At 39.0% G+C, this 13,563-nt stretch overlaps 1 protein-coding gene across 5 annotated transcripts in view; it reads left to right on the top strand.

The window, feature by feature from the left end:
- Positions 1-12,016: 12,016 nt before the first annotated feature.
- The window catches only part of si:dkey-237h12.3 (teneurin-3), a 175,908-nt gene continuing 174,361 nt past the window's right edge, over positions 12,017-13,563 (top strand). For all 5 annotated transcript variants that reach the window (XM_037780026.1, XM_037780025.1, XM_037780024.1 and 2 more), the window contains exon 1: positions 12,017-12,847. The gene's annotated coding sequence lies outside the window, so the exon portion shown is untranslated. The remainder of the gene's footprint in view (positions 12,848-13,563) is intronic.

Below are 13,563 nucleotides of genomic sequence, written 5' to 3'. Positions count from 1 at the left end.
CACCTCCCCGTTTGGTAGTTAATGATATAAACCGTTCAACCTACAGCGTATAGGAAAACTCAATCACAACATCAATACTAAACTACAAATTACACACATAACATTAATGATGTCGTTATGGTAATTATGTCTTTGAAGACAGAGCAATCGTAATATAGCAGCATGCCACAACACACTGAAGTGTGTCCCTAAGAGATCCCCGGAAAGATATTGCTCTGCGCTCGCCTTCCACAATATCAGGCCACCTCGGGGAGCTTGTTAGCACTCTGCATGTTTGCCAGTATTATCATAACACACCTACAATAAAAAAAGAGAGAGAGACATTTAAACCCTTTTTTCTCACGTGACGCATCATATTCCCCTTGTTGAGAATATATATGAATATGATTAAGCCCTTGACATTCATAATTTGCAGTGCAGTGGTGAAATTGGTAACCCTCTCGAGACAATAAATCATAGTTATGTCAACTGCGCTCATTAGACTTCAATTTATGAAAATTGTGCAGGATATGAAGATTTGCAAAGGTCCGGACTCAATGAAAGCCTGTGATAGAGCCCCTCTGGAGAGTTTTCTAATCGCTGCAGCAGGAATATGGCCCCGTAATGGAGGACATATCTCTTCATTAGCCCTGTGTTGGAGTACAGTAGCGTTCACTCAGGCTTTGATAAACGCAGTGCTGTTTTCTTACCCTGGCACTTTTAGCACACAAAAGTTGCCTACGTTTAACCAAGTCCTCTCGGAGTGAATGTTATTGCTTCTTGCACTAAGTGCAATAACCAGCCAGGGAGAGCATAATGGTGTACTTAGCTAACATCAGATCAGAATCACTTTTACTTGCACAGCGCTTGGAATCTGGCAGTGCAGCGGCTGTTTAGGTAAAGCAGGGTTTTATTACAAGGTGGTCTTGTTTGTACTGTCTAAATCCCACCTTCATTTCTCTCCCGCAATATTGGCTACAAAGGATTTTGTACTGCGTGTGATACCACTGATTAGTTCAAATCGGTAGCACTGGGGGGATTTGTTGGATGTTAAAATGTACAGTACAGAGCAGACACCTCTATCAAAAACCATGATCTCCTGTAAAGTCGCCACAGCTCAAGTTCACAGAGACCGGGAAAAATTCCAGCAGAGAAGCTGTGTTTTCATCACACTTCAAACCAATAAAACAGCACAAGGTTGTAGCATGGTACTGGTGGTTGGTGGTGCTCACCTGTGTGTTGTTTCACCAGCGACACATTTGTTCAGAATATCACAGAGACACGTCTGTCTAAAGCTGACTAAGGGACTATACAAAAATGATTGGGAGGGGTTGGAGAGCTGTAAATGGGGAAGGTCTTTTTGCTGAAGGGAGGGTAGTCCACATTTTTTGGGGAGATTAGGGGAGGTTCTTTAGTGACCAGACTTTACCTCTCCAGAGAGAATGACATTTGTCCAGCCCTGTCTCCCATACGACAAAACTGCATTGTGAATTACATTTCGAGGGAAATGGATGACGTATCACAAATATGTTTGTAATAGTTTGCCAAAGTCTGCGTAGGAAGGAGGTTGATTGATGGACTTTTACCCAGGAGGCCACTGTTCATGTCCGATGTGAAACCAAAAGTCAACGTTCAATTATTTTAAAAAACGCTTAATAATAGTAAACAAAAACATAGAAATTTTTAATAGTTTAGTTGCTTTTTTTCAATTTCGTAGTCATTTTAAGTAAAACAATGATGTTTTGTTTTTTTTACTACACTTAACCTAGTAGTTTGTTAAATATTTTTGTTTTGTTTTTTTTCAATTTACAACATTAACCACATGTTTAAAACAGTGACCATACCATAATCCAGGAGAAAATATGTTTCCTGTGAAATGCATTTTAGTTGTATGGGAACATAATTTTATAGGAGACGGGATTACATTTGTCACTGTCCTATGGTGGCTCTCAACTTAACTTCATTCTGCATCTGAACAGAAAACAGAACTACAGTAAAGCAAAATGTGTCAAACAAATGTAAATGTGTCATATACAGTCACAGCTTTAGGTTTTAAAAAGAAGAATAGATGGAATATTTGGTAACCAGGACATATAATTTGCCAATTGCTAATTCCACTTCTATTGTACAATTTGGTGCCTATTTGAAGGTTATTAGTTCATGAACATATTGTTTAAATTGGAGTATGCCATTTCATATTATTTGTGCACTTTTGGTTATTAATAGCAAAATTAATTGTACCAGTTCAATAGTGTTATATTACTTGAGATATTAAGGGCAGCTTTTCTCTCAGTAAAGGGGAGGGTCCAAAGAAGCTTTGTAAAAAAGTTAAACACATGTTTTCCTTTTTCCACCAAAATTAGCACGTATATGCAGTTTTTTTTTAAAGCGGGCAAACACACTAAAAATAGGTGATAGACTCCTTTCCCATTGCCAGTAGACAAGTATGCCTTTTATTTTTTTTTGGAGGCCAGTGAAAATGACGGAAAAAGATCGGAAATTAGCGTGTCCAGCGGGGTGTCAGTTCCATCAGATCGGAGCTGGAACCGATAAATACCCGCGACTACTGTGGAGTCATTTGTCCCGGAAATGAATGCAGATTGTAACCTTTCCAACTAAAGACAAAAGCCAGATCTTAGTGGGCTTAGTGGGAAAAGGGCTATGACGTTCAGCCCTAGTAATTTCCACACAGTCCCTAACATGAGGGGACTCTCCACCTACTAATATGTAACAATCATAAGCTTTTGGTCAGGTTTGATGCAGTAAATCAAAGTTTTACTCAAACACACTATTGAATTCTGAGTTTTCATCCAATTTATCACCATAGCAAAACAAACAAAGGGAAGTTGTTTCTACCCAGATGGAAAACAAAGCAGAGGTGTCTTTTCTGGGGGAGTGTGTTTATAAACTCCGAGCCAATTTAAAAAAACAGCCTCTGGTTCCAAAAGGCCTTGTTATCCAACAGTTTCTGAGAGGAATTTCCGCACATCTCGATGAGACAGAGGTGTGGCTGTGCAATTGTTTTGAGAGCGTCTTGCCTCCTTAATGTGAGAAATTTATTGTTGAAATCAGGGGTGTGTCTATCATTGAATTGGTTGGAGAGCACAGACTCAGAGGAGAAGCAAAAAACACTTTAAAGAATCAAATGGCAGTATTATAGTAAACTACAAACTGTTATCGCCGGTATATGTTTGCTCATATTGGCACTGATTGAAACAGGATGTCGGTACAAAGCACAACAACGGGGATGGTGTCATTCCAATTCATAAACCAATTTCATATCAGTTAGGAAGAGGTTGATTTGATGGAAATGGAAGAAAACACACAATCCCAAGTGTTTTTGGGGGCCCATAGTAATTTAATATCAGTAAGAAACACTAGAATAATTACACTGTAGTGTCACTTATAATATTATATTAAGTGAACCACTTTAATGTGTTTTCCCAAATAATAAATAAACAGTCTGAAAATGAATCTTGTAATTTGTGATTCAAATCATTGAAAGAAAAAAATAAATTATCTTGGATAAAACCAAGATTATATCTGTTATAATAATAACAATAATGTATATAATACAAATTTAGTAAAACCGTCTGTGATGGTATGACTGGTTTTAATTTGAATGTATGCCTCTTGGTTTACAATTAAGTCCCCACGTGTGATTTTATATTTGAGGAAAAAGTAATACGATTTTGACGTTCAAATTCATGAGAAAATTCTCATCAATTTTTGCATGCCCTTTTATCCAATAGCTGTACGGAAGGTAGAAATGCCCAAATGTAATTTTTCATTTCAGTGTGACTTCAAGCGATATGTTGCAATCGAACAGACATGTGCACAACTTATTGCCTATTTCAGCATTGAATAGGACTCGGGTATTGGTCTTTAGTCTTGAAATTGACTTGGACTCAGCTAAGATGGGCTCGACACAGCCTTAGGTACCATTCAGCAATGTGAGAGTGGAAGTATACTAAGCACACACGGTGCACACAAGGACGTGAAGGATCTCACTCGCGCTGCAGAAATAGCCAGAACCCAATGTTCACTAAGACAGGAGATTGCTCCGACATCAATATGTTACAAGTTGGAGAATTTGAGTTTTTATGAAGGAAGTGAAGAAGATCATGTAGCAAGTACAAGCAGTGTTAGGTTTAGTGTAGAACTATTGCAACAGACTCGTGTATAATAAAACTGGTTTTATATTTTAAGTACAGGTTGATGGGGCATAGTGGGGGTTTAGTCTTCTGTTCATCACATACATCAAACTGGCAATGTTCATGCATCAGCAAGTTACATGCTTGATGTCACATCTCCAATAACTCCAAGGAAAGTGTAAAAGACATATTACTCTTTAAATATTATTTTTATTATTTAAAAAATCTGATAACCACATATTTGCTTGCAGTAACATTTTAAACATTAACACCTAACAAACAAACCAATCTTTTTTATTATTATTATTTTATATATGTCTGCAGTACACATTCGAGCCACATGAGGGAGCCTGGATGTTCTTTTTGTTCTGATAATCGTAGCCTACTTATAACATTGAATCTAATATTAGGCTAGCGTATGTTTTGTCTGTTTTACTGATGAGTGGAAAAAAAACAAGGACCTGTTAACTCTCATGATTTATAGATAAGGCCTGTTGGGTTGCCATTTTTTGTTATTCTATAAAAATGGGTCCCCAGAAAAAAAGTTTGGGAAACACTGCTCACTGTCATCACAATCACTGATAGATCAACGCATGATTAACGTTGTGAATTCAAACAAAACAAGTTGGTTAGGTTTAGTAACAGATAATAGTTTGGGTTAAAATAAGCACACTTGTTACGCAACTGAAGTTGCGTACGTAAGTATGTTACGCATGTGACCTAAGTTAAGTACATACGTAAGTTAAAATATGTCAATGTTGACTTTTGCTTTCACACGAGACATGGACAGTGGTCTCCTGGGTGAAAGTCTTGTGTTTGTTTGACGAATGGGTGATTCTCTTTTTTCCTACGTCTTTGACGAGTTGGGAGTGAGTACGTGTTGAATATATCTGCAGTAAGCTAATAATGCCCCATATATCGGTCTAGCTCTACTATATATACGTATCATCATTCAACCCGATCTCATGGGAATGTGTATAAATGGCATGACATTTCAGCATGTCATGATTCCACATTTTGGCTTTTTGCGTGTCATTTAACGCCACAAAGTTACTAAGAAATGCTACGATAACGGCAGTTAGTTTTAGGCAACAAAACCACTTAGTTAGGTTTTGGAAAAGGTCATGATTGGGCTTAAAATAACTACGTAAACAAAGTAAATAGGGACAAACTGGTCTCCTGGTTGAAAGTCCTGTGTTTCGACCTCCATTTCTGTCCACCATAAGTGGTCTCTCTCACTTTTTATTCTACGTCACTAGCTCTGGGCGTAGCATGTTTACGCAGATGTGTTGTTTGCATTGCAGTCAGTGCAGACTACATGGCGTACACACGACACGGTAAAAGCAACAAAGGCGTTGTTACAAATGACAGCGTTAGTTATATGCCATTTGGTGAGACCAGGCTGCATCATTTGATGTAAAACGCCTCTGATTCAACTTATATTGCGTTCTTCAAAGCTTTGAGGTTAGCTGTTCTCCAGTGTCTGGGTACCACTTGTCTCACAGCCACATTTTATCATGTTTGTATTCCGTCCTTACAACAGGAAACACAAGTTTGTTTCAAATAAATTGAAAAAATAATTGGATATGTAGTACAAGCAGTGATGTAGCCACTCTACCTGAATAGACAAAGAAAGTCAAACTTCATTAGCTGAAAATAGTATTGATTACTGTACGATGCGTGGAATAGCAATAACTTCCTTGACGGACACCAGCAGCTGTTCAGTGTCTTACACTCTACTTATCAATGTCTGTGTTGTTTACAACGGACTGGAGGCGATGTTTGTTTGTGGCAGTTGACCAGGTAAACACTTTACCATCAACCGTCGACTTTATCCGTCTCAAGCTTTAAACACAAACCGGTGAACTTGTGACTTTCAGGAAGTTAGTCAAAAGTTATTGATTTCACGACATGCCGGTGTTTCATTTGCTCTTCCATAGTGTGTTCCAGTTGTATAGAGTCATTTTATAGAGCAAACCACTTACTTTATCAAAGGTCAAGGCTTTTCTTTTCATGCTTTTCCATGGTGCGTTTTGCTGATATATACTTTTAAGTGTTGAAGACTGTTTGCAGGGCACGCCAACACATCTCCAGACATAAAGAGAGAGGAAAATGAGACCTTCAACTATTAAGTATATTACTATAACTGTTGGAGTTATACACAAATAGTTGTAACCTTCTTTAAGTGCACAAAGCAATGAGCCACTCTACATCAACAAATGTAATTTCTAAGAAATGTAATGTGCAATTTAGCTGAAAAGCAAATCATATCTTTGCCTTTTTTCCATCAGTAAATTATTGCTCAAGAGAGAAATGTGCAGCATTTACTCAAGAAAACATTTAGGTTAAGATGATACTGTAGATACAAAATTTTTATTAATGATCACATGTTTTGGAAAATGTATTGGATTTTGTTTTATTCAGTCACAACTAGCAATGTTACCCTGAAGACCATCTGCCAAACGCCTCACAAATGGCAGCATGACAATTGCAAAAATGTTATGTTAACGAAGTTGAATGGTGCTTGCTGCTGGAGTAATGAGAAGTAATATGTTATGACCATACCTGCTCCATAAATCCACAGACACTGGGCTTCATGCAGCAACATTCTCTTAAATGTCTCTTATATTTTCTCTTCTGTTAAGAGAGAAAAACAAAAAAGAAGTCAACTCCAGATGAACAAAACGTTCATGGTGTGCTGAATGATGAATCCCACTTGATCATAAATTGGAGGTGTTTGGCAGATTGTTTATTATTAGCATAGGTAACGCCCCCTAAACACCATATAAGGGCAGGTATTGTGCCGTGTGCAAATACTCTGGCACATGCCCAAGAATTGGAGACATGCCACCAAAAAAGAAGAACTTCAGCAGTTAGATGGATGGATGGACTTTATTAATCCCAAATTGGGAAATTCTAGCACAGTAGTAGCAAAATCAAGGTGGACTACTGATAAATACACTTAAACACAGTAAATGTGATTTTCCAGTGTGTCCTCAGAGAGTAACAACAGCCGTCAGTGTGTCAGTGGGCTGACTTGACTATGACTTGCCCCGAACTGCATGTGATTATCATAAAGTGGGCATGTCTGTAAAGGGGAGACTCGTGGGTACCCATAGAACCCGTTTTCATTCACATATCTTGAGGTCAGAGGTCAAGGGACCCCTTTGAAATGGCCACGCCAGTTTTTCCTTGTCAAAATTTAGCGCAGGTTTGGAGCGTTATTTAGCCTCCTTCCTGACATGCTAATATGACATGGTTGGTACCAATGGATTCCTTAGGTTTTTCTTGTTTCATATGATACCAGTATCTTCACTCTAGGTTTAAAACTGAGCCTGCTACCTAAATATTGCAAGTTGAATTAATGCATTAAAGAAATTAGTGGCGTTAAAACAAATTTGCATTAACTTAACTTTGACAGCCCAGTATTTATTTAGCCCACAAATTTGATAATCTAATCATTATAAATATTCTAAAACATAAAACAATCTGAATTTCATTATATGATATTCCTGTTTTTTTACGTTCCTCAAATTTAAAATTCATGTCTCTTTAGGTTGCTTGGTGAGAGTGCTCTCGACCACTCGTAAAAAGTTCTCTTACCTAAGAGAAGAGCAAAAATAAGAAAACATTGGTGAATCACAGAAATCAATGGTAACAAAATAAGAACAAATTGTGGGTACAAAGAAATAAGTATATCTGTATATCGCCTCCTCCATGAGGCCCATTAAGTTATATCAAGTAAGTGCATCAGCCCCTGTCTGTCATACTCCTCGTGGTCAGAAGAAGTGTGTTTTATCTCTGGATGCTGCCCTCTTTGCCTACTGGTTAATCTTTTCAAATGAGCTGAATGCAGTCCTCAAGGTCTCCCACTATCACCTCTCTTTCTTCTCTGTCCATCCAACGGAGCAGCACTGCGCCTGTTCGATATTTCAAAAGGTATTTCATTTTTACTGTAAATCCATTTTAGCCACATATTGAAAAGTATAAACTCCTTTTATGTCAGGTGGGTTTCTTTTATTATCGCTAAAAAACAAATTCTTCCAGGACAAATTCAAAAGCAAAAATAATTTTTTTTGTAACCCAAAAGTCCAAGGTAGTGATCGAGTATGAAAAGAGCTTGCTATTTGAGATGACATGTACATAAATTCAAAAGTAATCCCAAATTATTAAGATAATACAAGGTATTGATCTGCTTGGTGGGAGTTTTTTAATTACCTTTCATTGGCCTGGAAATTGCTTTCTAGCTGTCTGGTTTCTCAGGTTTTCCAGTACTCCTCTTTCGACTTGGTGGTGCTATAGTGACCCACTACAATCAATAGAAATGTTCAGAGAATGGCCTCAGAAGAAAACCCAAGGCCCTCCCACCTCATTTCAAAGTGTCCTCTGAGATTTGAAAGCCTGGCAGAAGAGGCATCCATCTCCGTCCTCCTTTACTGTCCACAACTTTGAAAGGGTTCTGCTCTCTGAATAAATCTGACTTGTTTGAAGAAGCTAAAACGTCCCTTCTCTCTTGAAATATTCTTATTTTGTAAAATGTTGATATTGCCTAACATAAACTTTCTTTTTGGAGCATTAAATGTTTGCCTTTCCTTCAGATGTAAAGGGGGGGGGGGGGGGGGGGGAAAGGTGCTTGCCTAAAATCCTCACTGTATAACCAAGGGTGAAAGCTGTTTTGTCCCTTTGGAAGAGATTCATTTCCACATGAAAAGGGAAGTTCTGTCCAATCCCTTTATACACGTCCGTTTAGTTTGCCGAACACAATGCCGGACTAACAAAAGGCAATAGCCTTTACAGTGTGAATATAATGCTCTGCACATATACAGAGCGTGCATCTATTGTTACTGTTGCGTTTTAACAGACATCAAACAAGACAAGACACAGTCTTGAACGCATCAGACTCGCTGTCTGACCCCTCGGGGACAAATTCCTGCATGCACAGGAAAAGTAAGGGAAGTGTATATGCATAATTTGTCAGTGTTGCTTTTTTTTATAATGTCCACAGGTCTCTGCGTCCCCGCGGTGTGGCCCATCTGTTTTCTCTGCTGATACCGAACATGTGTAAAACATACGGCGCTGAAGAGAGATACGGGCTTTTATTCTTTAATGTATGCTATGCTCTTGGGCTTCAATGGTGAAGTTTCTGGTTCATGTTTTGTGTATTCAGGCACACTCCCTGCGAGCTATAGGTAGCCTCACAAGCAAATGCAGCAAATAATATCGGGTGTTCCTGCATTTAATTTTAGTGACTTTAATCTAGGAGTCTGCGCTACATGATGCATGACTCAAGCTGCATGTTCATACTGATAAAACTGTATTCTGTTTAGAAACTCTATCATCAATCTATTACTTGTCTGTGGGCTATTTCTTTGATACAAAGCAGATTTTTTTTTTTTTAAGTCAAATCCTTAAATCTCCATCTCATTAAAGTTCTACTTTCAAATACCTTTAATGTTCTTTTCATCATGCCAAAACACCACTGTTTACTGTATGCACACCCATCACACCGGGCTTTAGTCTTTGAATTTGAATGTTGAAAGTGACTGGCTTCCAATAGAGGGCACAGTTGACTGCACGGACACGCACTGACTGAGAGAAACTAAAGCCTCGCTGAAGGTCTCAGGAAAAAAGGGAAGTCTGTATCAAGGATGCAAACTAAAGACGAGTTATAGTAAGCGATATATATATATATTTTTTTTTTTAAACAGAATGAGCTATTTTCTTTGGTTCAAGAAAATGAAGGACTGTTAATCTATCATTAACCCTCTGGTGTACCAAATTTAAAAGAACCTTCATGTGGATAAAATGTGTGAATATGTTGCTTAGTAACTAACTTCCACATACAGTGTCTCTGAAAAGCCCCCAAGAATATTACAGAAGAGGGAAAAAAGTAGTTTGATTTGAAGTGGAGGGATGAGGGAGGGGTATTGGCTTCAGCAGCCTTTACAAGAATTCCTCTCCTTTTTTTATGTCCTTTCTTTCTTTCCCCTCCTTTTTTGCATGCCCTTGACTGAAGATTGAATGGCAGAGTAGGAGATAGATTGTTGGGCAGTTGCCTTTCATGTAGATAATGCCATTTGATGGAGGCTAGTTTTTTGATGTGCTCCGGGTATAATAGAAGAATCAAGCGTCGAAGGCCAGGGCTGATTTTGCTTGGAGAAAAGCTGTCCTCAGTGATAACTTCATCACTGCATGTGGTCGGACGTGGGCTAAATTCAGGAAGGGGATTAAAAAAAAAAATTGCCCAGTCAGAGCTGCAGTAGTTGGCCCCCTATTGAGCCATGGTGCCTGCAGACCATAGCTTGAAGGTCTGTGATCTACCATTGGCATTGTTAGTCTTTCTCTCTTCTCTTCTCCCTCAGAACCAGAACGACTCTGCCTCAAAATGCCTTTCTAGTGGGATTAGTGGGCTGTTGCTTTTGTAATTAATGAAACTCTGCTTTCCGCGGTCTATCCTCTAAATGCTATCATTGAAGCCTATATGAGATAGGGTCTGGTATGTTTTCTTCAATCACAAAAGCTAATGTGGTTCTGGTTTAAGGCCGGTGACGGAAAACGGCCCCTGAAGGGAACTGGAACTCATCAAGATGAAGTTTTCACACGTACAAAACACTGAAGAATGTCAACGCAAGCAGCCCTCAAAGCATGCTGTCCTAAGTTATAGGGCTGTGTATTGGCAAGAATCTGGCGATACAATACGTATCATGATACAGGGGTGACCATTCAATATATTGCGATATTGTAAGCAAGGAGATATATTGATATTATTTATTTTTTTCAAATCTAATTTTAGGAAAACTGTCATAGTACAGAGAATACATGGCTACTATGGAGACGAACATCTTTACACATGAATACAAATGCACTCATTTGGATCCACAAGAGTCTCAGCTTTTCCAGTGATACCCAATTTATGTTATTCCAAGACTGTTTAGGGACCCCAGTATGCAGAAATATTCAAATACACCATTTGAGAATAGGCGAAAATAACACATTTATACTGCATTAAAAGTTTTTGCCCAAAACTGCATGTGATTATCATAAAGTGGGCATGTCTGTAAAGGGGAGACTTGTAGGTACCCATAGGAACCATTTTCATTCACATATATTGAGGTCAGAGGTCAAGGGACCCCTTTGAAAATGGCCATGCCAATTTTTCCTCGCTAAAATATTGCCTAACTTTGGATCGTTATTTAGTATTCATCCTGACATGTTAGGTTTTCCAGTAGCTTCACTATAGCTTTAAAATCCACTACAACCTCCAAAAAATAGAAATAGTGGCAGGGTCTGCCGGCGGGCCATCGGATTTTTAAGAGGTTAATTAAAATTCGCAAATCACAAATCGCAAAAACATAATATCGCAATATTTGATTTTTTTCTATATTTTTTTTACACCCCTTGTATGTTAATGTGAAAGACACGGGGGACAAAAATCTGAAAACGATACGCATTAGAATACTATTTCTGAATTGGTTCGGTCTGACAGAAGTCAAATTGTGCATATTTTATTGCTGCAACTGATCAATTCCACTACAGATGGCGGCCGGAGCAAAACAATATGAATCAAAGCTCCACTCAGACAGCTCAGTCTAGAATGCTACATTTTAATTTGAACAAGTCGTTTAGGCCTTTTTCTTGTTTATCCAACAGTTTAATTAACAGCTTGAATAAACCCTCAGCTGCTAGTCTTCTGTGAGAAATAACACATTTTATTTGCATCAGTCTAGCCTTTTCTTTTTCCTTTTTTTTCCTTCCTTTCTTTCCTTTTGTCAGACTGAAGGTGAGAAAACTGGAGATTTGAGAGTTGGCCAACTATGTGGCAGAGCCAGCTACCATAGGTATATAAGCTTAATGATCAATACAAAAGAGGAGGAGGAGAGAGGAAACAGAAACAGGCAGGTGTGTAGGCTGGAGGATGCTGGAGCTCAGAGTCAACCCACCTCTACTATTTACTATACATATGTATGGAGTATTTTTTTTTCTAGCTTATAATTGACTACAAACTTGATTTGTGTATTCATATCATTTCCTTTGAATAATGGCACTACTTCTATGCAGCTTCTATATTTTGCATGTTGCACACCACCTGCAGGTCATAGTTGACCCTCCTTCATGTTAAATGGCCTGCACCTCTCCACCGGTGGTGCTGATAGGCAGAACCAGAGGCGACGCTGAAGAAAGCGACGGGATGCGCCAGTTTATCAGCTGACAAGACAAGTGCGTATCGGACAAAAGAGCAAAGCTGAGCGGCTGCTGGTGCATCCTTTAACCGAGTGAGTTTTCTTTAAAAGAAAAAAAAAACACACACATCCTGCAACCGCTGCTGGGCGACAGGAAAACGCAACTGTGTTACCTCCTGCGTTGTTGGAAGTATTGGCTGCTGGCTGCTGCACGGAGAGAAGATATCCTGACGCGTTTCACACACGGAGCTGAAGCAGCAGCTTGAAAGCTCTCCGCGCTTCTCCTGACGCACACAAACGCAGCGCACAAGTCGTGCACGGTCAGTCAGGCAGGCATCGACGTGCAAGCCTATAAAGACGTTTCCAGTGGAAATTTTGAAAAGAGGTCTAGAGATTTTTTTTGCACGGATAGAGAGTGCACCGTGACGCACCGTGCCTGCAAGTTTGGACTAAAAAAGCGCACCGCTGGAACTTTATGTGCCGCTGCTGCCTCCTCTTCCTCCTCGGACAGCTCCTCGCTGAAGCTCCACACAGGTCAGTGTGCTGTTTTTTTTTGTATTTATCCTCTAAATGCATGTCACCCACGTGATTTTTGAAATAATAAATGGCAGAACCGGTGGTCCCTTGTTCGATAATGGTGTCTAATTTGGTCTGCAAGAACGTGCAGCCTGAAACCTGCCAGGCTCCCATGCAGACAACCTTTTTTTTTTTTTTTTTTTTCCCATCAAGACCTTGATGAAAATGAATTAGATCTTACTTTGATCAGCACCCTGTGGACCTTTAGCACAATTCCAGCTTTAATGAGCAATACAAGTGTTGAGCAAGATGTATGTATGTGTGTTCCTGATCTGGTCCACAATTTGGAGGAGGGGGGAAATAATACATCACAACCTCTAAAGTTCAGCACTCAAAAAGAGGCAGTTTGTAAAAGTCACCTACTGTGCTTTTAGGAGGTATCATCTGTTTTAATGTTGTGCTTCCCAAAAAAAAAATAAAAAAATTGTAGGTTTTTTTTTTAAATGTCATGTTAAAAGTGGCACAAGGGGAGAACATGAATAGAATTGCTGCTTTCTGCAGGTTGAAGTCTATATTATTCCTCAGCGGTGAGAACATAATCTTCCTCCAAAGTCACCTCTCACCTCAGTGTCCTCCTCAAGACCTCTGACCAACAGCTGACACATTGGAATGGCTTTGCTCCAAATCTATCTGCACATATATATATATATATAAGAACCTGAAAGCCTCACACT

The sequence above is a fragment of the Sebastes umbrosus genome, chromosome 9, assembly GCF_015220745.1.
Source record: "Sebastes umbrosus isolate fSebUmb1 chromosome 9, fSebUmb1.pri, whole genome shotgun sequence".
NCBI lineage: Eukaryota > Metazoa > Chordata > Actinopteri > Perciformes > Sebastidae > Sebastes > Sebastes umbrosus.
The sequence above is the reverse complement of the archived record's forward strand: the minus strand, read 5'-3'. Positions and strand labels throughout refer to the sequence as shown.